Source organism: Rana temporaria, chromosome 11 (assembly GCF_905171775.1).
Source record: "Rana temporaria chromosome 11, aRanTem1.1, whole genome shotgun sequence".
Lineage (NCBI taxonomy): Eukaryota > Metazoa > Chordata > Amphibia > Anura > Ranidae > Rana > Rana temporaria.
Genome location: NC_053499.1, coordinates 88,077,006 through 88,103,822, shown reverse-complemented (window position 1 = coordinate 88,103,822; position 26,817 = coordinate 88,077,006). Strand labels below are relative to the sequence as shown.

The 26,817-nt window shown below is 45.0% G+C and overlaps 1 protein-coding gene across 6 annotated transcripts in view; it reads right to left on the bottom strand.

Moving 5' to 3' along the window:
- Nucleotides 1-26,817, bottom strand: part of CENPT (centromere protein T) — an 803,389-nt gene that overhangs the window by 243,256 nt on the left and 533,316 nt on the right. The gene's annotated exons all lie outside the window — the stretch shown is intronic.

The window sequence follows — 26,817 nt, the reverse complement described above, 5'->3', positions numbered from 1 at the left end:
GAGAGCATCTTCACGCAGGGCTGTAGTCATAGGGAGGGGGTGAGCACATTCTGCTTTCCACCATGCAAAACGGCTCAGATGCTGGTGGAAAGCAGAAGAGGAGAGACAGGAAATGGCATTTTCAAACCTGGATTACTGTATTTGAGGAGGTCAAAAGGAAAAACGAGGTAAGTGATATTTAAATGCTCTAGCTTACATCAATCAATTGATCTAATAAAAAACAAACCTTTAGTGTTCCTTTAACAGTTTGATTGCCTGCTGAGACTTATATTTGAGGATTCCTTTTGTAGGACCCAGACAGAATAGGACATATTTTTGATTTTATTTGGCACAGGCTAGTTTTGGGCATAGATAGCTCCCATGGTTAATATGTATGCAGCCACGTTTCAGACATCCAATCTGATCCTACAGATGCCGGGAATAAGTCAGTGCACATGCACCCCATTTACCCTAATAAAACATTTGATATCAGAGTATGCATTTTTTTTGCCAAAAAGAGTCTTATAGAGCCTATTCAGGCTGCAACGTGTTTTCACATGTTAATGTGTATTGCATTCATATAAATGGGCTGACAATGCACCAAAACGTCCAAAGAAATGGACAGATGTCATCATTGGCAATGGAGTGTCTTGTTGTGCCTTGCAGTGTGTTACAACCCATGTATGTTTCAGCTGCAGGGGTCTCCAAACTTCCATGGACCTATAGAGAGGAGCGCCCCCCGGAGTCTGCTCCCATACATGGGATGTGAAGGGTGAGTTCTGCAGGAAAGCTGCACTTTGTTCAGTCTTGGAAGGATTGGTCTAATCTTCTTAGGCTTGGAGTGGCCTCATCATTCCCCACCATACACACACAGGTCCCATTCATCGGGAAATCCACTCAGGGGGTCCTCACTGACCTGGGATAACTGGGGGGGTCCTCACTGACCTGGGATAATGGAGGAGTCCGCAATGGTGGGCACAGGTGAGGCTGTGCTGAGGGGAACTGATAAAGTTGTTGTTAATATTTATTTTTGCAACTTAATTCTGCATAAAACATTTTACATGATAATTTATGAGTGCGTGATTAGCGGGACAATTAGGGGCGGGGTAGGGGTTGGGCGGGGCAACTAGTGGTGAGTAACCCTTGAGCCTGGCTAGTGGCTCAAGACTTGAAATTTTGAGCCCTGTTATAACCCATTTGTATCCATTATTCAATAAGCATTTGGCTTTTTATACCAATTACTTCCATGGGATACTATGCGATTTCAGATGCGCATATATATATTATATATATATATACACACACACACACACACACAGTACAGACCAAAAGTTTGGACACACCTTCTCATTCAAAGAGTTTCTTTATATTTATGACTATGAAAATTGTAGATTCACACTGAAGGCATCAAAACTATGAATTAACACATGTGGAATTATACATAACAAAAAAGTGTGAAACAACTGAAAATATATTTCATATTCTAGGTTCTTCAACGTAGCCACCTTTTGCAGCAGACACATCTCTAGAACTGTTAAGAGGAGACTGTGTGAATCAGGCCTTCATGGTAAAATATCTGCTAGGAAACCACTGCTAAAGAAAGGCAACAAGCAGAAAAGACTTATTTGGGCTAAAGAACACAATGAATGGAGATTAGACCAGTGGAAATCTGAGCTTTGGTCTGATGAGTCCAAACTTGAGATCTTTGGTTCCAACCCCCGTGTCTTTGTGCGACACAGAAAAGGTGAACGGATGGACTCTACATGCCTGGTTCCCACCGTGAAGCATGGAGGAGGAGGAGGTGTGATGGTGTGGGGGTGCTTTGCTGGTAACACTGTCGGGCATTTATTCACAATTGAAGGCATACTGAACCAGCATGGCTACCACAGCATCTTGCAGCGGCATGCTATTCCATCCGGTTTGCGTTTAGTTGGACCATCATTTATTTTTCCACAGGACAATGACCCCAAACACACCTCCAGGCTGTGTAAGGGCTATTTGACCAAGAAGGAGAGTGATGGGGTGCTGCCCGAGGTGACTACCTCTTGAAGCTCATCAAGAGAATGCCAAGAGTGTGCAAAGCAGTAATCAAAGCAAAAATTGGCTACTTTGAAGAACCTAGAATATGAAATATATTTTCAGTTGTTTCACACTTTTTTGTTATGTATAATTCCACATGTGTTAATTCATAGTTTTGATGCCTTCAGTGTGAATCTACAATTTGCATAGTCATGAAAATAAATAAAACTCTTTGAATGAGACGGTGTGTCCAAACTTTTGGTCTGTACTGAATATATAGTGTTAGTACTCCCGCAACCCGCTCTAAAGAGCTGGCTGGGACAGTCAGACTGGTTGAATCCCATCTGGTAGTAGAAAATGTCTTGAGGTTGGAGTGTGACGTTTGCAGTGTGGGCTAATGTCCGCCAATGAGGGGCCCTCTGTGAATTAGCGCGGACGATCGTTGGAGGGTGACAAGATATGAAAATCTACATTGATCTACCTTATATATTAAAAGTATATCACTTGTATATCTTAGACAGAGCAGTAGGGTAGAGTTCTCCCGTGTTCTGTCTTTTCTGTAAATGATCTTATGTTTCTAAATTCTATTGGTATTACAACACATTGCAACATATTCTCAACAACATGTTTTTCCCATTCTCATGACCAAATAACTGTCTCAAGTAAGACAAGAGATGTTCTGCCAATGACCTGATAAGAAGTCTATGTAAACAGTAAACAGTGTGTCTGGAAAGACCCTTCCAATTCTTTATTACTTGATAATTACCCCTCACATATAATCCATATCTTTATCTGTCAAAATAACCCTTCACATAACGCTCTAGTTAGGTCAGGGTGACCAGATGTCATTTTTATTCATTACATGTATATGAATTGTGAAATCTTGTGTAATCCAAACTTTGGGCTTCGTGCCCTGCATAGACTCTCATGTTAAAGATTTCTTATAAAATGTCTGTATAAACCCTTATTTGTCATCACAATCCTTCGCAAGCCTTTGGGAGGTGTGATCCTGTATACAGTGTATTCTGAAGTAAACTTACATTTAAGACGAATGCAACTTGTCTGCTCTCAATGACTTACATCAAAAGACTAACTTATCAATTGGTGACCCTGCAATGTGTCTTCTTGATCGCAGCTCCTCCACCGACCCTCAACCCGCTTCAGGAGGGACAGTAACATCGAGGCCTCAGGTGAGAAACATTTATTCTCATATAGATACTGTCTTTCCTGTGCGGTTTGAGGTGCCGGGTGGGGAGTGCGGCCACAGAAGGTAATATGTTTCCTTTGTATTTATACGCATTCTGTCTATGTATGGTTACTTAGAATGAAATAACATGGTACCATTTTTAAAGCTATGCATGCAAATGTAATTATCATACGTATGTACCTTTTCTCTTTACCCCCAGAAATGACAATATATGTATAGACATTTGTATTTTAAAGGGATGGTTAAATGCAGGTACCAACATTTCTGTGAAAGCATGGAAATTGATGAATGATTGACTTTTTGTGTAAACGTTTTTGAACGTTTGTGGTCCTAAGGCGGATAGGTTTGCCTTCAGCGGATAGCCACAAACGGGTAATTGGTTTTTGAACATTTGTGGTCCTAAGGCGGATAGGTTTGCCTTCAGCGGATAGCCACAAGCGGGCGATTGACCTGCTGTATGTTCTTTGGAGTAGGGAGCCGAGAGACTAGCCTATTTCCACTCAGCAAGGAGACGTCCTTCTGAGAATAGAACAAGGTAGATATTACAAAGTATTGTAATTGGCTGCTGGTACACAGCCGTGGTGATAAAGCAGGGAGCTCTACATCCCGGAGTTCCAAACATATTGTCATTTCTCACAGGGAATAACAAGAGAAATATAAATTATTGGAAATGTATTTGATAAAAATGTTTTGACTGTCATGAATAGCCTGGGGCTAACTAAAGATAGAGCCAAGAGGTTATTGAAGATAGCAAAAGCTACAGGACCAAGTGTTGTTAAATTAACTCCAGGTGCACCCATCATCAAAATGATGGTGAGTGGAGACCCGGATGCTCTCAAACATCATGTTAAGTGGTGTAAGATTACTAGAAAGGAGTACAAGGATGATCCCGCTAAATGGTGGCCACCAGAGGGCTCCCTTAATACTCCTAATATCGATGCACTATTTAATCTGCTGTTTAAAATGTCTGATTGTGGGGGGATTGAGTGTTTGGTAGCATGGGAAGAAGCATCTAAAAAGGATGTTAAACCACCTCCATATAAGATGTGTTCAGAAAAAGCTGCTCTCCCTTTTGATAAGGATGAGGAGATGCCCAACACATGGGCTTCCCCTTATACTTTCATTTGATAGAGAAAACGCAACAGGCCAATTATATAGATATGTGGATCCTGATTGACTGTGCCCTACCTGAAAAGTATGTAGATGCATAGGGTGACTTTGCTAAAGGGAAAGGTGCCACTGAAATGGGGGTAGTAAAGGATGAGCAGGCAGTACAGAAAGAATATGAGAAGAAGTCTACACGTTTAAATGAAATTCTGAGAGAATGGGTGACAACCACCTTTGATAAGGGACAAGATATGCGTGTATTGATGGATGTGGTTCAAAGGAAGGGTGAGGATGTGTTAGATTATTGGGACAGGTTTAAAGATGCTATACAGAAGCATACTGACTGGATTGCAGATGATACAGTTGATATGAAGAGGCCAGAAGTAGTGAATGTGTTGGTAGGAGGATTGTTGCCTGAAATAAGGGAAGAGATAGAACTACGTACAACAGGTTGGAGAAAGATGGAGGCATCAACATTAATTGAGATAGCACAGGTTGCTTATGATGTACTACAGAAGAGAAAAGATAAGTTCGAAAAGAAAGAAAAAACTAAGATAATGAACATGCAAACCCCAGAGGTTAAAGAGAAAATTCCTGAATCTAAAGGAGTACCAGTGTCCACAGTACAGGTGACACCCCAGGGTGTACCAGTGGCAGATCCCTCCCTACCCTCCCTCAGGAGTAGTGTATATTTCTAACTATGGGATGCCACAAAATAAGCGCAGTACTTGGAAGCAAAATGGGGATCAGCGCAAGGCCCCTAGGGTCCAACCTAGATACCAGCAAATCATTCCAAATCAGTCTGGTTTCCCCACGCACCAGCCTGGCTTTCCTCCAAACCAGCTGATGCAGCCTCGTGCCCCTCCCACTTGTTTCAAATGCGGGGTGGATGGCCATCTGGCAAGGGATTGTAGGAGGCGCTAGGATGAGGTGGAATGTGGTGAGGATACAGAAGATTTTTTGAATGTGTACTCTGCTCTAGCTGTAATTGAAATTGATTCTGTTCATGAACCAATGATTGAGATAAATGTAAATGGTATTGATCTCCGGGGTTTGATAGACACCGGGGCCCAGCGGAGTCTGTTGAATGTTCATGGTCCTCACTTGCCACTCTCCAACGAAAGAATTTCTTTGGCTGGGGTAAGCAACAATGTTATCTTGGCAGGTGTTACGAAATCTTTACCTGGAACAAATCGGTGAACATTCAACAGAGCATTATTTTGTATTGTCTCCACATTCCCCCTGTAATTTAATAGGTCGAGACCTGCTCTCGAAAATGGGAGTTACTATTGCGCTGTCCCCAGGTAAGACCATCATTGATATACCATACAAAGTACATGATGAAGCTGCTGATCTCCTCTTCATGCCTGTAATTATAGCAGACATGGAGAGTGGAATACCGGAAGAGGTCAAACAAAGGATTGACCCATCTCTATGGGTAACGGGAGCAAACACTCCTGGACTCATGCAGGTTAGCCAGGTACGGTTACAAAGGGACCCCACACTGCCAGTACCTAGACTACCTCAATATCCTTTATCTCCAGATTCAGTAGAGGGGATTAGGCCAGTCATAGAGGAGTTACTACATGAGGGAGTTTTAACCCCTTGCAGAAGTCAGGCTAATACACTGATCTATCCAGTCCCCAAACCAATTAAGCAAGGAGAAGACCGCTGTCGCTGGAGACTGGTACATGACCTACGAGCAGTCAATAAGGTAATTATACCATCGGTGCCTGTAGTGCCAAATCCGTCTACGATCTTGGCAACTAAACCCCCTACTGCCACACACTTTACTGTAATTGATCGTGAATCAGCTTTCTTCATTGTACCAATCCATCCAGATGACCAATGGTTATTGGCCTTCACCTTTGAGAAAAGACAGCTTACCTGGACTCGGTTGCCAATGGGCTATCATGACTCCCCTAGCTGCTTTTCCCAGGCGTTGAAGGACAAATTGGATGAATGGCAGCCATCGGGAGATTCAATTCTAGTGCAATATGTTGATGACTTCTTGCTTGCCTCCCCCGATGCACATGCCTGCACTGAAGATTCAGTGTCCCTAATGAACTTTCTAGCCAGGATTGGGCAGAAGATTGATGCAACAAAGGTTCAATGGGTTAGGACAAAAGTCCAGTATTTAGGACATTGTGTTTCCCAGGGAATCAAGCACCTTACCGATAAACGGAAGAAGGTAGTTGCTAAACAGCAAATGCCTAAGACCTTGAAACAGTTGCGAGCATTCTTGGGGTTGGTAGGTTATTGCAGGCAATTTTTGCCCCAATACTCTACAATAATCGGTCCCTTACAAGAATTGTTGAAAGGACACACTAAAAGCAATTATAAATTCACAGATGAATTAACCCCAGCAGTCCAAGACGCTTTCAGATTAATAAAACAATCGTTACTGACTGTGCCCAGTTTGGGCTTATTTGACTATAGTAAAGACTTTTATTTGTTTTGCACAGAAGTTAATGGACATGCCAATGGTGTCCTGACACAGCATTTCTGCGGCCGCCACCGTCCGGTTGGATACTACAGTTATCCACTGGATAGTGTGGCCAGAGGCCTACCTGGATGCTTGAAATCAGTAGTGGCGGCTGCCCAACTGGTTGAAAAAACTGTTGACATTGTCCTAGGTAACACTTTGTATTTAATGTGCCTTCATGACTTGGAAGATATGTTGAATAGTGCTTTTACTAAGCATTTCTCTGTTCAGAGAATAACTCATTACCATCTGGTTCTGTAATGCGCTTCCAACCTCAAAATTCAGCGCTGTCAAACTCTGAATCCTGCCACTTTCTTGCCAGAGGATGATAGCGATGAAATTGAGAATTCTGACTACTTAACCCATGACTGTGTTACCTCCATTGATGAGGTGACCAAACCAAGAGCGGACTTACAGGATGAGCCCATCCCAGGATTGCCTCCTTGTGCTAACCTGTTTGTGGATGGCTCATCCATCAGACGCCCAGATGGACTGACTTTGGCCGCGTGTGCAGTGGTGAATGGTGAGCATAAACTACTGCATACTGAAGTTCTGAATGACTCCAGATCTGCTCAGGCAGCGGAGCTTACCGCTCTCTGCATTGCTTTGGAGTTAGCAGAAGGTGATACGGTTAACATATACAGTGACTCAGCCTATGCGGTAGAGATCCTGCATAGTTTTGCACAGCTCTGGCAGGAACAAGGTTATCTAACCGCTGCAGGAACCCCCATACAGCATAAAGGGTTAATTGTTCGCTTGTTGGCTGCAGTCCAACTGCCTCTAAGAGTTGCTGTGATTAAATGTAAAGCACATACAGGTTCTGATGATTGTGTTTCTATGGGAAATGCTATGGCTGATAAACATGCTAAAAGAAACTATATACTCTTATCAGCCATCAGCACTGACTATACCTGCAATTCCTATGATAGACCTCCAGGTGGACCCGGTTGTTCTTTCAGCCCTACAGGAAAGCTCTCCCCACAAAGGATCCTGGTCTACAAAAAGAGCTATTTGTGGAGATGATGGCCTGTGGCGAATGAAAAACAAATTGATTGCTCCCCCAACTCTTTTTCCTTCCTTGTTCTCTTTGAGCCATGGGCCTTGCCATGTCTCAACAGGAGGGATGAGTCGGGCGGTGACCAAACAATGGTGGGCACCTGGGTTTCATACATATGCTGCTAAACAAATAACTGAATGTGCAATATGTCAAATGCATAATGTCATTAGACCAGTCCCTACACCTATGAAGCATATTCCACATACTGAGGAGCCATTTCAAATCGTGCCAATAGACTTCTCAGATATGCCACCTTGTGGTAGATTTAAGTACTTACTAGTTTGTGTGGATCAATTCTCGGGTTGGGTAGAAGCATACCCAACGGCGAAAAATTATGCCAGGACAGTGGTAAAATGCCTTACTAGAGAGATGATTCCCAGGTTTGGGATAGGAAATATATTCTCATCAGATAGAGGTACCCATTTTGATAACAAACTTATGGCTGAAGTGGTAACTATTTTAGGGTTAAAGCAGCAGTTGCACACCCCTTACAGACCACAGGCTAGTGGGATGGTAGAACGGACAAATCAAACAATCAAAAGGTACTTGGCTAAGATAACTGCTAATGGGAAAAGCTCATGGGTGGAGGCCTTGCCAATAGTCTTAGCAACTATCAGAACCACCCCCAAGGAGAAACATGGGTTATCACCTTTTGATATTTTGTTCGGACGACCACCCAAAAGACTTCCTGCTACATTGATACATCCTGAAACAGTGACTTTAGGTAATGGTCAAGATGCCATGATTGAGTATGTACGCAAATTGGCAAATGTGTTTTCTGACACCTTTTCCAGAGCCAAAGCAGGACAACCGGTGGACACGAGTGAGACAACTCATGGACTAAACTCAGGAGATTGGGTGTATATCAAGAATCATACGCCCCAGACTATTTTGTCCCCTAAGTGGAAAGGACCCTTCCAGATCATTCTGGTGTCTCCTACTGCTGTAAAGCTGAAAGACTATAAGTACTAGGTGCATGGTTCCCATTGTAAGAAAACAGTAGCTCCAAAAGGCAGCCAGTGCATCACTGGCAAGGATTATTCTGTACCTTTACCTTCCAGGTCCCCATTGCTGACATGAACTCGAGCAAGAAGACAACAAGATGAATCTTCTAGGGCCTAAACCAGATGTTCAGCTCTGGTGTGTCATCCTCTGTGGAGGAGCGTTGGTGTGGATAACGGTTATGACGTATGAATGGACACACCAGAAAGCGATGGGTAAGATACATGATACTGTCCTACTAAATGCTACTATAATGGAAAAGTTATTGCAGCTTGGAACTATTTCAACCCCAGACCAAAGGCTGAGAAGAGACACACATGATTTCCATGATAGGTTGACAGAACCTTTCCATAACTCATTTGTGTCCATGCATCTGCAAGCAGCTAAAAGACTGAACATTACTAACTGTTGGATATGCACACATGCCCCTATTTCACACAAGACTATACCCTTGCTAGGCATACCCAGCACTTTGGTTGAAATAGAGGATAGTGCCCATGTCGATGAGATAAGCCCCAACATGTTTGAAAGAGCGGTTTCACTGTTGTTATATACAAATGCCCCAATGAGAACACCTGCGGTTTTTATCAACTTCAACCGAAACTACTCTCCTGAACAGCGTGATCAAGGTTATCGGAGTACTACAAAGTCACTTGGAGATTCCCATTGCATGGAAAATGCCGATATTATCACATGATAAGGAAAGTAAGCCATTGTTCTCTATACCATGGGTGAATAGATGTTGTATTAAGAAGGCTTTCACTTCCGGTTCCGGCGCCGTATGTAGGGGAAGCAAGCTCCGGAGGCTCCGCACCCACCGCTCGGATAACCAGCATACAAAGCCCCGACACAGCCTCGGATTGCGGTGACCTGCATCCCTGCTCATTCCACGGGCATCAGTGGATGGAACGATACCTCACACAAGCCCGAGCAACACGGAGCTCGGGCATAATAGAACCAGCCACGGAAAGCACGGCCCTGGGCAACATGGCCGCCGCAGAGAACGCACGTGGCGCTTCTTCACTGCAAGGTATACAGCAGCTAAGCTCACAAAACAATCTGCCGGGCAACGGATCATACCCTGAGGGGATGGACACTTCACTCCCCGCTATACCTGACCAAGCCAGCACGCACGAGCGCATTGCTAAAGCGGTGGCGGCGCTGCTCTCACCTACCATCACAGCGGCAGTTGATAGAGCGGTCGCAGAGGGCATACAGCAGCTCCGGAAGGAGATGGGAGAACACTCTGCGAGGCTGGAAATGGTGGAACACAGAGTGTCCTCAATAGAAGAAGACCAACACTCCGTGGAGACCGTCCTGGAACGATTCACACAAGACCAGCAGCACCTCCATGATCGCATGGAGGACCTTGAAAATCGTTCCAGGAGGAATAATTTACGAATAATCGGCCTTCCAGAATCCCACAAACAGAGTTCTTTAATGGACATCTGCTCGGCGGCCATACCGCAGATTTTAGGCCTCAACCACAGATGTACTGTGGAAAGAGCGCATCGCATCGGCGCCCAGTCTGAAGATCACGCCCGCCCCAGGCCGGTTATCGCAAGGTACTTAAACTACGCTGACCGCACGGACATGCTGCAGGCCTTCCGTAAATCCCGTTTGATAGAGTTTGAGGGCCAAAAATTTTTATTATTTGCTGACTATTCGGCGGAAGTCTCACGCAAACGTAAGGACTTTCAGCCTGTTTGCGCTGAACTTTATAAGAATGGAGTCCGCTTCACGTTAGCCTACCCAGCTGTTCTGCGCCTACAAGCACCTGATGGAAAACAACACACATTCCAGTCCGCAGAGAAAGCCAGAGCATTTCTTCAATCCTTATCTACCGAGCGTGAGCCCACAGCTACCTACGCAGATCGAGTGAAGCAAGGCCCTAGAGACCAGAGGAGCCCGCGCAAAGAACCTCCGAAACGCCTCAAGCAAACACAGTCATCCGACCATCAGGAATCTGGTTGATGTTTATCTACCCCGGCTTTGATCCCAGTGACACTTTTCAACCCCCCTTGATACTGTGCACTCTCCCCAGGGGACGCAGCTATTAGAGATATAGGGCTGCATCAGTGTGCACCGCTACCCTTGGGTGTACTCCAAGGGAGCCTCAGTCTATCCAAAGTGGAGTGGTGATTTTACACATCCACAGGGGGTAATGTTAATACCATTGCTGGTTTTGGTTTTGTTGATTTTATGGTTTTATTGTTTTATCGTTCTACTAGCTCAATAACATAGCCTATCTTACACCGATTACTTGCCCTGTTTACAAAAAGGCCCGGCCAATATGGCTGCTAATGTGACAAACGCTGGGTTGTTATAACTTTGCGTAACGTTCCTATAACGAGCAAGCACTATGTACTCCCAATGCAGGGTCACCCGCAACCGCCGCCAAGTTTTATTTGACCTAGGGACGAATAATGGTAAATATACCAGCCCTTCCCAATGAGGCTTTGTTGGGATAATTGCCCTTTCTACTAGCGGTGTGGCGGATCACCGGTGTGGGGATTACATACGGAAAAAAGCGAAGTCAATAATATGGTTTGTGGTTATTTTGATATTAATTTCTTCTATCTTTTCCTTTCTGTCTCTCTTGACACTTTTCTTTTCCCCATGAGAGGATGGTCCTACCAATGCAAGTTCAAGAACCGATGGTACGTTGTAGCAGGCCCATCAAAAGCCAGCCTACAGAGACAGGGTAAGAGCTATACAAATACATACACCCTTAACCCTCCTACATATTTTACATGACCCATCTACAAATAATATCCTGGAATGTTAAGGGGCTTAGGTCACCAATAAAACGCATGAAAATTCTCAGACATCTTAAAAGACTAAAAGTCGATATAGCTCTACTCCAAGAGACCCACCTAGAGAGCAAAGATTTCTTCCGAATGAAAAAATTATGGGTAGGGGAAGTGATAGGATCAGCATCGGTCAAACGTAAGGCAGGCACGCTCATTTTAATACACAAAGACTTGGTATATGAATTAATTTCTGCTACCAACGAATCGGACGGGAGACGTACTTCAATACATCTTAAACTCGCTTCGGGTGACTTACGGATCTCTAACATTTATGCCCCCAACTCTCCAGACCAGGACTATTTTACAAAGCTGACTCCTCAGCTACACCCACATGACTCTATTCCCCACCTAGTAGGGGGGGACTTCAACTCTACGCTAAATGAACAAGAGGACAGATCTCAACCTAGACCCAGACCTCGAACACCGCACTCACTTCGCCCCACCCCTTTTTGTCGCATGGCCCAGGCATTAAATTTGACCGACACATGGAAAATGCAACACCCTATAGACACGGGTTTTACATTTTTTTCGCCGGTACACAAATCCTTTGCCAGGTTAGACTATTTCTTGTGCACGCAAACGCTCCTACCACGTATAAACGATACGGCCATACATGATCTAGCGATTTCGGACCATTCTCCGATTTCGATCTCACTCAACTTTTGCAGAATGGCCTCGCCTGTCATACAGTGGAGATTTCCAGCTTATTTGGCTCACAATGACGACCTCAAGGCAATGCTTAGCTCGGCATGGGAGGAATACTCACAGGATAATATCCAACATTTAGACAACCCAAACTTATTTTGGGAGGCAGGAAAATCATATCTAAGGGGAAGGATTATATCTTACGCAGCAGGACACAAAAAAAATGCACAAAAGCAATACATAGAAGCTAGCACCCGCCTACGCCAGGCGCAACAGTCCCTGAATGACTGTCGCACAAATGACAATCTTAAGTCTTGGTTAGCAGCCAAAGAACAATTTGATAGCTGGGCAGAAAAGGTAGAACGGACAAAACAATCGGCGACACAACTACTTTTCCATAAATTTGGGAACAAAGCCGGAAAGCTTCTTGCCAGACTCACTAAAAGCCCATACACACCAACACACATCGGCAAGTTAAGGAACCCCGACGGCTCCCTATCCACTACACCCGAGGATATCAACAGAACACTAAAAGACTTCTACAGCACATTATACAGTGCAGAACAAATAGATATGAATCTAGCACAAACCTTGTTAAACGACACCAAACTCCCACTGATAGACCCAAGCCATCTAGAAAAATTAAATAAGCCCATTACTTCTGAAGAAATAAAGCGAGCTATAGGGGGTCTTTCCAATGGTAAAGCACCCGGCCCGGACGGGTACACATCCGAATTTTACAAATTGTTAGGTCAAGACCTCATACCTACTCTCCACTCGGTTTATAACCACATTTGGACAGGAGGCCCCTATCTTCCCACAGGCCACTTGGCCAATATTAAACTCATTGCAAAAAAAGGAAAAGACCCACTTGACCCAGGTTCCTTTCGCCCCATATCCCTACTAAATGTTGACTCCAAATTAATGTCTAAGATTGTAGCCACTAGATTAGGAGATATAATGCCATCCCTTATACACAGCGCCCAATCGGGATTTACAAAAGGAAGATCTGCGGCAGCCAACATTCGTAAAGTCATGATGGCCCTCGAATATGCAAAGACACATCCATCTAATAATACGGTGATAGTCACCCTCGACGCCGAGAAAGCTTTTGACAACGTTAGTTTCAAATGGCTTTCTCTGGTCATGCAACGTATTGGTTTAAATGGATCGTTCTATTCCTTCATACAGAGCATGTATTCAGCCCCCTCTGCCACAGTAACTGCGGCAGGTATACAATCTTCGCCTTTTCGCCTGCATAGGGGGACGAGACAGGGTTGCCCTCTATCACCCCTACTTTTCAATCTCGCCATAGAGCCCCTCTCACGCCTCCTCTCTTCGTCCCCTCTTTTGCATGGCCTGCCCATAGGACAGGTGGACTTGAGAGTGGCTCTATTTGCAGACGACATATTAATATTTTCCTCGTCCCCCTCCACGGACATCCCAGCCATACAACATATTTTTGAAGACTTTCGCAAATGCTCGGGACTCAAAATAAATTTTTCAAAGAGCGAGATCCTATCGCTAGGTGTTGCTCCTCTCCAACACACTTTACCTCCCTCCTCTCTTAGAACAGCTAACACCCATATTACATACCTCGGCTTGAAGATTGGTAGAATACCATCCTCTCTCTACACACTGAACTACCCTCCTTTAATTGACAGAGTGGTGGGTGAACTTGAAACCTGGGGGGACTTGCCTCTATCGCTCTTTGGGAGATGCGCACTATTTAAAATGGTCAGCTTTGCTCGATTACTTTACCCTTTACAAACGCTACCCCTATTGTTGAAGCATAAAGATGTACAACTAATTAATAAAGCGATAACTAAATTCATTTGGAACAAAGCAAGGCCGCGGATAGCTATGACCAAACTTTTTCTCCCTAAGGGCGAGGGGGGCCTGGGCCTACCCAATATAAGGTTATATAATCTGGCTTGCCTACTGAGAGTTGGGTTGGACTGGATACTGGGTTCGTCAAAATACTCTAATTTCAATCTGGAATCCTCACTGGTTAAGCCTTATGATCTGGCAGCTGTGCTCCATTGCTCACTTCAGAAACTACCAGCGAAGATCAAACACAATTTACTTTTCAAAGATACCTTGCTAGCCTGGCGGGAAACCAGAAAAAAACTGGGCTTATCCCCTCTATTTTCTTTTTTTTATAAATTGTTTTTATTTGAAAAATTTTCATCAAACATACACTTGGTGCCAAGGGAGCAAGGATACATACACAATACGGCAGCAAGGGAGCGGCCCCCACAATGGGACCACGACCAAATTAACCATCATACTACTATACAATATAACACATTTCCATTATATGCATCCAAGGACACCAGTGTGAGCAACTCAAATTAACTTGTTAGACCCTTCAGTTTATCGGTCCTCTATTGAGGTGAGATGAGATCGATAATAAGGAAGGTGCTAAACCATAGGAAGTACAACCTGAGGAGAAGAGAGAGAAGAGGGGAGACAGAAGAGGAGAGAGGAAGAGAAGGGAAGGGAGGGGAGGGAAGGCTGAGATGGTGAGGAGTAGGTTTGTAATCAGAAGAAGAACATCTTAGTCCGCTTTTACGGGAGTGAACCAAATATCAATAAGTCAGATATCAGTTTTTAACCATATACCATGTAGTCCATATCTTCCACAGGGCATCAAATTTACGTCGCACCCCTCTTCTATTGGCCAGAAGAGACTCAAAAGTGTATTGTGTCTGTGTCATAAGGAGAACCTCTGATGCGTTTGGGGCCCTGTCAGCTTTCCACTGTTGTGCGAGCAATGATCTAGCTGCTAAGAGGATATGAGTCACCACCGCTCTGCAATCCACAGGGAAGATTTCTATCCCCACATGTAGAATCGCCAAGCTGGGACTGGGCCGAGTTAGAATACCTGTGATCCTAGATATATATTGGAAGATAGAGTGCCAAAAACTAGTCAAATGCTTGCAGGACCATAGCATATGGAATAGATTACCTATTCCGCCACAATTCCTCCAGCATAACGGGGAACTTTGGTTTCCAAATTTGGAGATTCTATAAGGGGTGAGGTACCACCTAAGTGCTATTTTCTGGGATAGCTCCCAGTGGTTGATACATCTAGAGGAGGAATAGATTGAGCTGAACGCTTTAGTCCACTGAGCTTCCGTGATTGTCATTCCTAGGTCGGACTCCCACTTCCTGAAGGGTTGAGATTTAACAAAGCGCAACTTGCTTTGGAAGAGGTTGTAGAAAAATGAAATACCCTTACGGGGTGTTGGGGAAGTGTGATAAAAACTCCACACCTCCCTAGCCATGAATATACGATACGATCCCAATGAGTTCAGGAAGTGGGAGATGCGAAGATAGGCATAATGGTCTGGGGAGCCCAGGTTGAACTTGTCTTCCAAGGATTTGAAGGTGAGAAGGGCATCCTCCAGGAACAAGTCCTGAACAATTCCAATCCCCCTTGCCCTCCAACTGGATAGGGAAAGGTTCGGGATGACCAGAGACAGTGTTTCCAACGGGATGGGGACTTCTATTAACTCAGAAGTAGGAAACTGAACCTCCCTCAGAGCCCTCCAGGCCATCAGTGAGGCCTGGATAGTAATCGGGAGGTCCCGCAGACCAAACGGTCTCCAGACATCTGCCAGGAGAAGAAGATCAAGGCCGGTGGCTGGACCCAGGGCCCGTTCGATGGACCCCCAAACTGAATCAGCCTGGGGGGTCATCCAAGTCACAAGTTGCGTCAGAATAGACGCTCTATAATAGTCCCTAATGTCCACCAGTCCCATACCTCCGGCCCTCCTATGTTTAGTCAGTAGCGGCTTAGAGCATCTGGGACGTCTGGAGCGCCAAATGAATCTGGAAAGGAGTGTGTTTAGGACTTTGAGATATGTGGCTGGTAGAGGGATGGGGAGAGTTCTAAACACATAGAGTATCTGCGGAAGAAGTAGCATTTTAAATGCCGCCAGTCTTCCAGACCAGGACATTTCTACATTGGCGAGTCTGCAAACTTCTTTAGTTAATTTATCAATTAAGGGTGGGTAGTTGGCACTTGCTAAATCACTTGGGTCCGGGGTCAGCTTAAGGCCCAGATAGGAGATATGGGATTTAGCCCAGGAGTAGGGGAAACTCAATTTAAGTCTCGACTGTAAGGGGGAGGGAACGCTCAGTCCCAGGATAACCGATTTGGTAAAATTAACTTTGTAGAATGAGATCTCACTAAACACCTGTAGGGTATCATGAGCATGTCGTAGGGACACTTGGGGAGAAGTCAGAAAGAGGATGATGTCATCCGCAAACAGATTGATGACATGAGACCTATGCCGTATCTGAAAGCCCTCAATACCTGGGTGGGACCTGATCCTCTCCGCCAACGGCTCCATCAGCAGATTGAAAATTGAGGGGGACAGAGGACACCCCTGGCGGGTGCCATTTGATATTGAAAAGGTGTCTGAGAGTAGGTTTGAGGTATACACCTGGGCACACGGGGAGGAGTAGAGAGCGAGGACTGCCGAGAGTATCGGCCCAGAGAACCCAAATTTCCCCAGGGTGCTTTTCATATATCCCCAATGTATCCTGTCGAACGCCTTCTCCGCATCCAAAGAGAGTAGCAGAGAAGGCGTCCGACAGGATCTAGCATGTTGCATAACCCCCAACACCCTCCTTGTAGCATCTGACGCCTGCCTCCCTGGAGTGAAGCCAGATTGGTCAGACTTAACAAGGAAGGGAAGGACAGATAAAATTCTATGGGCCACTATCTTTGCATATAATTTTACATCGGAGTTTAACAGCGAGATCGGCCTGAAGTTGGAAGGAGTGGTGGGGTCTTTACCTGGTTTTGGGATAGTAACCACATACGCCTTGAGCATCTCGGGAGGGAAGGAGGCAGAGGACACCGCTTTGGCATATAGGGTATGTAGAGCTGGGACCAGCTCGTCTTGGAACGTTCTGTAATAATCGTTCGGAAGACCGTCGGGTCCGGGGGACTTGCCTAGAGGGAGTGAGCTGATAGTCTTCCTAATTTCAGGCTCCGAGATAGGAGCATTCAGAGAGTCAAGTTGTGACTGAGAGAGGGACGGAAGGTTGACACTAGCCAGGAATTCCTGGATCTTGTCATCGGAGGGTTGTGGAGTGTCAGGGTCATCCCTGAGGTTATACAGGGACGAATAATAATCGGCGAAGGAATTCGCTATGTCTTTAGGATTGATAATTTTGTGCTTGTTGGTCGGATGGATCAGGAAAGGGATCTTAGCTTTAGTTCGGGCTGCTCGGAGCCTTTGGGCTAAAAATTTTCCCGCCCGATTGCCCGACGAGTAATGGTTCAATTTCAGCCGTTGGAAATGTTTATCATATTGCTCAATAAGAAAGGACCTGAGCTCTGCCCGACGCTGCAAGAGGGTTTTCCCTAGTGCTGCATTAGCACAGGATTTGTTTTGAGCTTCTAACTTTTTGATGTCATCTAGGAGCTGAGTCATTCTCAGTGTCCTCTGCCTTTTCTCCCTTGCACAGATCTGAAGTATCACTCCTCTAACCACTGCCTTATGGGCACACCACACAGTAGTTGTGTCAGAAACCGACCCCACATTATTTGCAAAGAATTCTGACAAACATTTAGCAATGGTAGTAGCATGAGTAGGCATTTGAAACACTCTCGAATTTGCCCTCCAAAGATATGCAGGACTGGGAGTGTGCCCCTCCGCCACCGTTATAGAGACAGGAGCGTGATCTGACCACGTTATATTGTGGATGGCGGAGGAGGACACTGCCTGTAAAAGCATCTTATCAACCAGTATGAGGTCAATTCTAGAATAGGAATTGTGTCTGGCTGAGTGAAAGGAATAGTCACGTTCGGTTGGATGATGGCACCTCCAAACATCAAAGACGTCTTCTGAGTGCAACAGCTGCTGGAGTTGAGGAGGGGGTCTTTTCAATGTAGAGGAGGAGTCCAGGGCACAATCAACTGTCAGGTTGTGGTCACCACAAATTACCAGGGACCCTCGTTTCACCGAGGCAATCTTAGCATAGGTCTTTTTCAGAAAACGGAGCTGATGGGAGTTAGGTGCGTACACATTAGCAATAGTGAAGGGTTTGTTGTTAATTTCTCCCACCACGACCAGGTATCGCCCCCCAGGATCTGCAAGAACTTGCTGTAAGCTGAAAGCCACTGAGTCTTTTATAGCTACCAAAACACCCTTGTTCTTGGCTGGGGTAGAGGCCATAAAAACGTGCGGGAAGCGTTTGTGTGAGAAGCGAGGCGGGTTGTCAGTGGAGAAATGGGTCTCCTGAAGGCAGAGGACATCTGCCTGGAGGGCCAGAGCCTCTCTCCAGACCGAGGCCCGTTTGGCGGGGTGATTAAGCCCATTCACATTAAAGGACACAATTTTAACCGCCATTTGGGAATAATAAACGAGAATGGAAACAGTACCTTGGTTTCATCCGTGGAAAGCAGTTCATCTTGTGGTGCGGCCAGCGTTCAGTGCTGAGTGGATCCAGCCTTCCCAGGGCGGTGGGGAGAGTAGAGGGTATATACAGATCTTTCCGGTGTAGAACAGAGTCCGACGTCCAGAGAGAAGGAGAATAGGTAAAGAGGTCAGAGTCAAAGGAGAAAAAAAACACAGAGTTCACTAAAAAAGCTTGAAAAAGCAAGAACCAGAGGGTAGAGTTTCTACCCATAATCATAATGAAGGGGGATCAAAAGGAACGTAACAACCTGAATACTCCGGATGGAGTGGGAACCTTGGTGTGGTTACTGAGCCACTACATTCTGTAGGGGGAAGGATCACTCAGTGCGCTTCTTGCCTCTTTTCTTCCTAGAGACTGTTTGCCATTGGTAGTGCTGATCAATCTTGGCAGATGGCATGGGACCAGGGGGTGTCTGAGCCGGGAGGATATCCAGGGATCGGAGCAAAGAGAGGCCCTCCTCTAGACTGGCAATGGATGTGTCTTTCCCATCATGAGTGACAGTAAGCTTCACTGGAAAACCCCATCTGTAGGGGATGTTGTGATTGCGCAGAGCTTTGGTGATCGTCACCAGTGACCGTCTCTTCTGCATAGTGAATTGTGATAAGTCTGCAAACAGTTGGAGCCCAGCAAACTGTTCCGGGAGTTGTTGAACTTTCCTGAAAGAGCCCATGAGCTGCTCTTTAACTTGGTAAAAATGTATCCTCATCAGGACGTCTCGGGGTACATTTTCAGGCAGGAACCCTGGTTTGGGCAGTCTGTGGATTCTGTCAATCTGCAGCTCTGACTCAGAGACATCAGGGAGGATCTGCTGCAACAGGCCTCTGGCAAATTTATGTAGCTGGGCGGGGAGCACTGTTTCAGGGACCCCCCTTAGCTTAACATTATTACGCCTTGACCTGTCCTCGAGGTCAGCGACCTTTGCCCTCAGCCAGGCTATTTCATTATCATGTTCAGAATGGGCATCAATCAGTGAGTTGTGGGAGGATGCAAATTCTCCCATTTTTTCTTCAACGTGGGTGATTCTCTCCCCCAGCTCCCCTACATCTGCTTTAAAATTTCTCATGCACTGCAGCATGTCCGCATGCATGGAGCTTCTGAGGGAGACAAGCATGTCTTTTAACGTAGTGTCAGACACTGCCTTCCCTGATGTGGGGAAGGCAGTGAAGGGGTCAATTAGCTCCCTCGTGTCCTCCAGGGCCTCAGCCCCTCCGCTCACCTGACTGGTGTTCGCCTCCAGGCGAGGCCTAGATTTGGCAGGGCTCCTGTCGGCCGGGGACGATCCGCCCAGAGAGTGCTGTGTGGGGCCTGGATGCATCACCGGGCTGGAGGCCGTTGATCGGGAGCTGCAGGGTGAGGTAGGGGATGCGTCCTCCAGGCCGGCGCCGGCGCCATCTTGTTTTAGGCCGCGGCTTTTGGGAGGATAGAATTCTTCCAATTTCCGGGGCTGGGACCCCTCTTTTCGCTTGCGGGTCATGCCACCCGTGTCTCCGAACCCTCCGGCGAGAATGGGGCAAGTGATGGGCGGAATATCCGCCGCTGTAGCTAAGTGCTAGGTTCCCTTGGACGGAGCAGCGCGGTCACACGTCCATACAGCCGCGCGGTAGCCACGCCCCCTCCCCTCTATTTTCTAATCACCTTCCAATATGTGGTAATCCTATGTTTACACCCAGTCTTCAATACGAACCCTTCGCTAAATGGAAAGACAAGGGGTTGGTGGGGATCCACTCTCTATTTCAAGATGCAACAGGTACTATTAAGTCATTCTCGCAGCTATCGCTCGAGTTCCACCTTCCCCAAAACCACTATTTCCCATACATGCAATATGTAGACTATGTCACCAAGGTCTGCCCAAAAAAGACCGTCCGTCTCCAAACTTCATTCATTGATGTTCTTCTTAAAAGCAAGAATTACTCAATTTCGGCTATCTACACTCCCCTGCTCGCTAAACTCTCAATCCCTCTACAAAACACGTCTATGTCCTCCTGGATCAAAGAACTGCCAGCTGTGCTGGAAATAGACGATATTATACATGGTCACAACCTCACTAGGTCTGTCACACAATGCGAATCTTGGAGAGAGACCCAATTCAAGATCATGCACAGGGCATACTACCCTTTTTCCACGTCAAAGTCGCCTGAAATAGGCCCGGCTTGTCCATGGTGCTTGACAAACAAACCGACCTTACTCCATAGATTCTGGCAATGTCCACCAATTGCCATCTTCTGGTCCTCGGTCATTCGCTTTGTAACCTCAGTAACGCAATTCTGCCTTATGCTGGAACCAGCACTCTTGATCTTCGGATGCCCTCCTCACACGGAACCATATTCTTCCACCTACAACCGGCTGCCTCAAAACACCAGACACTGGATACTTCTAGCCCTGCTCACAGCCCGCAGGACTATCCTCCAACATTGGATTGCCTCATCCCCACCCTCCATCGCAACCGTGATAAAGGAGTTGAAAGCACTACTACACAAGGAAAACTTGGACATTTTCTCTACCCCCTCATACTCCAAAGTCAAGTTTGAACAAAGATGGTCGACCTTCATTAAGATCTACCTATCTACCTCAGAACAAAATACCTTGTCTTCTGGCTCTTTTGTTTTTCTGAACCCTGACTTCACGTCTAAACCCCCCACCCAAGGGTTAAGCAGCTAGATTTGTATATACCCTGTAAACTGTGTTATAGACTCAACTGCACTGATACAACTACACTCGAGGACCTCCTCTCCCTCTCCCCCTTATCTCCCTCTCCCTCTTATACCCTTTCTCTGTTTCTCCTTCTCTCTCTTTCTCTCTATCTCTACCTATCTCTATCTACACCTTTTTAAGGATAATCGACCTCTGGTTAGAGAACAGCTGTAAAACAGCTGACATTCCTACATTTTCTCGTTTAATATGCTCTTAATTACCTATTTATATAAGGTAGCAATGTCCACCATTGTAATGTTGTTAATTGCCAGTGGATTGGACAATATGTCTCTGCTCTTCTTTATTCCTTGTAAACTTTATAAACTCAATAAAATATTTTGAAAAAAAAAAAGAAGGCTTTCAGTTTCATCATAGATTTGGCAGACCTAATGGATAATGTCACTGCCCTATATGATAGAAACTTTATAGCCATGGCTACAGAGCTAAAAATGATCAAGAAAGAGGTTCTGCAACACCGGCTGGTGTTGGATTATCTCACGGCAAGTCAAGGAGGAATATGCACCATAGTGGGAACGGCCTGCTGTAACTATATTAGGAATGATACTAGGGCCGAAACGCCTTCATTGCTCATATAGAAAAAGTACAGCGCTTAAAGGTTAACTTTCGCAAGGAGCATACCGAAACCGCTTGGATCGATGGTAGCTGGGAAAGCTGGCTTTCCTGGATCAATCCGCTCAACTGGTTTTCAGGTATTGGTGGGTGGTTTTCAGGTATTCTACATGGTATTCTTTATATTGTTGGAATTATTGTACTTATAATCCTTATAATCAAATGTGCACCTATGTTCTGCAAATGTTGCATGAAGATGACCACACATACATGTGAAGCATGTTGTGATGCTTGTATTAATGCCGGTTCCTTTGAGCCCTCAAGGTCCAGAGTCAAAACCGTTCATGAAATGGTGACACGGATTCCTGCGATTCTACCTAAAGACCCTGAGAACCCCCCGGAAGCATAAAACTTACCAGAGAATACCAAAGGATTCGAAACACAGGAGGGACTGACAAGATATGGAAATCTACATTGATCTACCTTATATATTAAAAGTATATCACTTGTATATCTTAGACAGAGCAGTACGGTAGAGTTCTCCCGTTTTCTGTCTTTTCTGTAAATGATCTTATGTTTCTAAATTCTATTGGTATTACAACACATTGCAACATATTCTCAACAACATGTTTTTCCCATTCTCATGACCGAACAACTGTCTCAAGTAAGACAAGAGATGTTCTGCCAATGACCTGATAAGAAGTCTATGTAAACAGTAAACAGTGTGTCTGGAAAGACCCTTCCAATTTATTACTTGATAATTACCCCTCACATATAATCCATCTCTTTATCTGTCAAAATAACCCTTCACATAACGCTCTAGTTAGGTCAGGGTGACCAGATGTAATTTTTATTCATTACATGTATATGAATTGTGAAATCTTGTGTAATCCAAACTTTGGGCTTCGTGCCCTGCATAGACTCTCATGTTAAAGATTTCTTATAAAATGTCTGTATAAACCCTTACTTGTCATCACAATCCTTCGCAAGCCTTTGGGAGGTGTGATCCTGTATACAGTGTATTCTGAAGTAAACTTACATTTAAGACAAATGCAACTTGTCTGCGATCAATGACTTACATCAAAAGACTAACTTATCAAGGGGATATACTCACTCTGCAAGAATATTAGTTGTTATAGGCGGATGTGCGCTCTTGTCTCTGCTGTGTCTGATCAGCATGGTCGGGATTCGTAGCGCACGCCTGTAGATCCATTCCAACTACAATAATGGTATAATCTGAATATACGTTTTTCTATGGAATGGCGCAAAATAAGAATTCCCATCAGCGGTAATATGAGAGCTTGTGAGCGTTTTCAGAGTCAGGGAAGGCGTCCATGTTTTAAAAGCAATACGGCTTTATTTGCTACTAGCATACATGCTTTCCCTGCCTGGACACGCCCATAAGACTTTAGCCAGCATTGTATTGTGTTGTATTCATGTATTGTATTCAGGGCCAGATTAAGAACATCATGGGCCTGGTGCTAAGGATTTTGGTGGGCCTTTTATAAATAATAAATATACAAACAATTTTTTGTTATAACAAATTAAATTAAAGAGAGAGAGGGAGGATGAGAGAGAGAGAGAGAGAGAGAGAGAGAGAGAGAGAGAGAGAGAGAGAGAGAGAGAGAGAGAGAGAGAGAGAGAGAGAGAGGGGTGAGGGGTAAGGGAGGGAGGATGAGAGCGAAAGGGGGGATGAGAGAGAGAGAATGCGCATGAGCATGCATGGGAATGACATCAACGCAGCCCAGCCATAGCAAGTGACCGAAGGCACAGAGCCCAGACGGAAGTCTGGGTGAAGATGGAATCGCCCGGGACCCGCCAGATAGATCACAGATCGCAGGACTGGAGGGCTCAGTCTGACAATTTAAGGTGTACCCTAATGTGCCAATATGCTGTGCATATTTGTACACTGCAGCATAACCTACCTCAGGGCCTCTAAAAAGTAGTAATGTTAGTGAAGTTTACTACCGCTTTATTATCACAGGATCCCAGGAGTCTCTCATGGGGCCCCCTACTGACCCGGTGGCCCTTGGGCAGTGACTAAGTGCATAGTTGCCAACATTTCAAAAATATTTTTAAGGGACACTTTTTGCTATATTTAGAGTAGCTGAGATCTCCGATGTTCCTCTATACATCACAGTAGTAATCACAAAATTAAATAAGATTTCCTTTAGTTGAACTAACAAAAGTGTGCCCATTCTAAAGCTAGTAATATTAAGGATATTCAGTATAATTTTAAGAACTTTTTTTGTGGGTAAGAGGCGTAGGAGAGGAGTGTGGATGGTATAAAACTGGGAAGTATGTGCAGGTGATGGAGAGGAATGTGGAGGGTCTAACAGTGGGCACTATGTACAGGAGAGGAGTGTGGAGGGTATGACCGTGGGCAATATGTACAGGAGGGGAGTGTTGAGAGTATGACGGTGGGCAGTATGCACAGCAGAGGAGTGTGAAGGGTATGACAGGGGGTGGTATGTACCGGAGAGGAGTGTGGAGGGTATGAAAGTGGGCAGTATGTACAGGAGAGGAGTGTGGAGAGCATGATGGGGGGCGGTATGTACAGGAGAGTAATGTGGAGAGAAAGTCAGTTGGCAGTATGTAGAGTAAGGTTGGGTTACAGTATGTACAGGAGAGGAGTGTGGAGGGTAAGGTTGGATTACAGTATGTAGAGGAGTGTGCAGGGTATGACAGTGAGCAGTATGTACAGGAGAGGAGTGTGTAGGGTATGATAGTGGGCAGTATGCACAGGAGAGGAGTGTGGATGGTATGATAGTGGGCAATATGCACAGGAGAGGAGTGTGGAGGGTATGATAGTGGGCAGTATGCACAGGAGACTAGTGTGGAGGGTATGATGGGGGCAGTATCTACAGGAGAGGAGTGTGGAGGGTATGATAGCGGGCAGTATGCAAAGGAGACTAGTGTGGAGGGTATGACAGCTGGCACTATGTACAACAGAGGAGTTTATGAATGTAGGCAGTATGTACATGAGAGGAGTGTGGAGGGTATGACAGTGAGCAGTATGTGCAGGAGAGGAGTGCAGACAGTATGATACTGAGCAGTATGTACATTAAATTAGTGTGGATGGTAAGACAGTGAGCAGTATGTACAGAAGAAGAGTGTGGAGGGTATGACAATGGGCAATATGTACAGGAGAGAATTGTGGATGGTATAGCTACATAGACCCCACAAATGTGGGGTCTATGTGACCCCTGGTCGCCGAGCTACAATCCTCAAAGTCAATCTTTTTTTCTTTTTTTTGGGCAAATGGGCCTATCTTGAGTAAGGGGCCTGGAGCTGCAGCTCCAATAGCCCCTATGTTAATCTGGCCCTGATTGTATTGCATTGGACATCTTGTTAGAGGGATGCCCTTATATGGTGTTTCCTGTGTGAAGGGGACATCCTGTGATGACCACTCCCATGGGGGAGATGATTAGCTGCTGCAGCGATCACTTCCTGTTTGTAAGAATAAAAGGAGCCGTAAGGAGCTGGGCAACCCAGTGATTGCTGGGATGCTGAGTTGAGAACTTAGAAGATGGTGGTGTTTGGTTATTGAATGAATGGCAGACCGAATGAATGGTGAGTGAACCTTTTAGCTTAAAGATGGATGTGAATTTTTTTTGTATGCCATTGCCTTGTATATAGATAAAAATACTCATGTTCATCCATATATAATATGTTTACAAGGAATGCTTTTATCCTACCACGTGTCTTGTGCCTCGAAGTCCCAAAAACTCCTTATTTCTGATTTAAAAATGGAGGTGCACCTCATTTAAAGTCCCAAAACCCCTTTTGCTGTCTGCATTTTATGCAGTCCTTAAAGGGTTTGTAAAAGTAAAACATTTTTTCCCCAAATAGCTTTCTTTTCCTTAGTGCAGTCCTCCTTCACTTACCTCATCCTTCGATTTTGCTTTTAAATGTCCTTATTTCTTCTGAGAAATCCTTACTTCCTGTTCTGTCTGTAACTCCACACAGTAATGGAAGACTTTCTCCCTGGTGTGGAGTGTTGAGCTCGCCCCCTCCGCTGGACTACAAGAGAGTCAGGACGCTCTACGTTGCAGATAGAGAAAGGAGCTGTGTGTTAGTGGGCGTCCTGACTCTCCTGTGGTCCAAGGAAGGGGGTGAGCATGACACTCTACACCAGGGAGAAAGTCTTGCATCACTGTGTGGAGTTAGACAGAAGAACAGGAAGTGAGGATTTCTCAGAAGAAATAAGGACATTTAAAAGCAAAATTGAAGGATGAGGTAAGGGAAGGAGGACTGCACTAAGGTAAAGGAAGCTATTTAGGAAAAAAATAATTGTACCTTTACAACCCCTTTAAACAAAAACATGCAACCACAAAACTTTTTTCGATCAGTGATGCTGTAAAATAAAAGCATAGATTTTAGATAGATTGTCCTTTTGAAAATCACACAAAAATTATGATTCTGATGCAAAGCAATGCAAAGCTATTTTACAAACACATGATTTTGCTGGACAGTTCAGTTTGTAAACGGAAGTTGAAAAACAGACTTATTGTCCAGATCATGTAAATAAAATAGTTTGAGGTTTATTAACACTTTAAAATAATAAAGGGATCAAACCGCCCAAATCATAAAAAACTCTTTTGCCTCTACAGAAATTTATGGGGACTGCTATTGTCCTAAAATATAACAATCCATCCCAAACATCATAAAAGCAAGGGGAGCAGAGGCTCATTGTGCAAAACTCATTAACCACTTAAGGACCGACTTATGTATATTTACGTCGGCAGAATGGCACGGACAGGCAAATCGACGTAAGTATACAGCAGTTTAAATTTGCCGC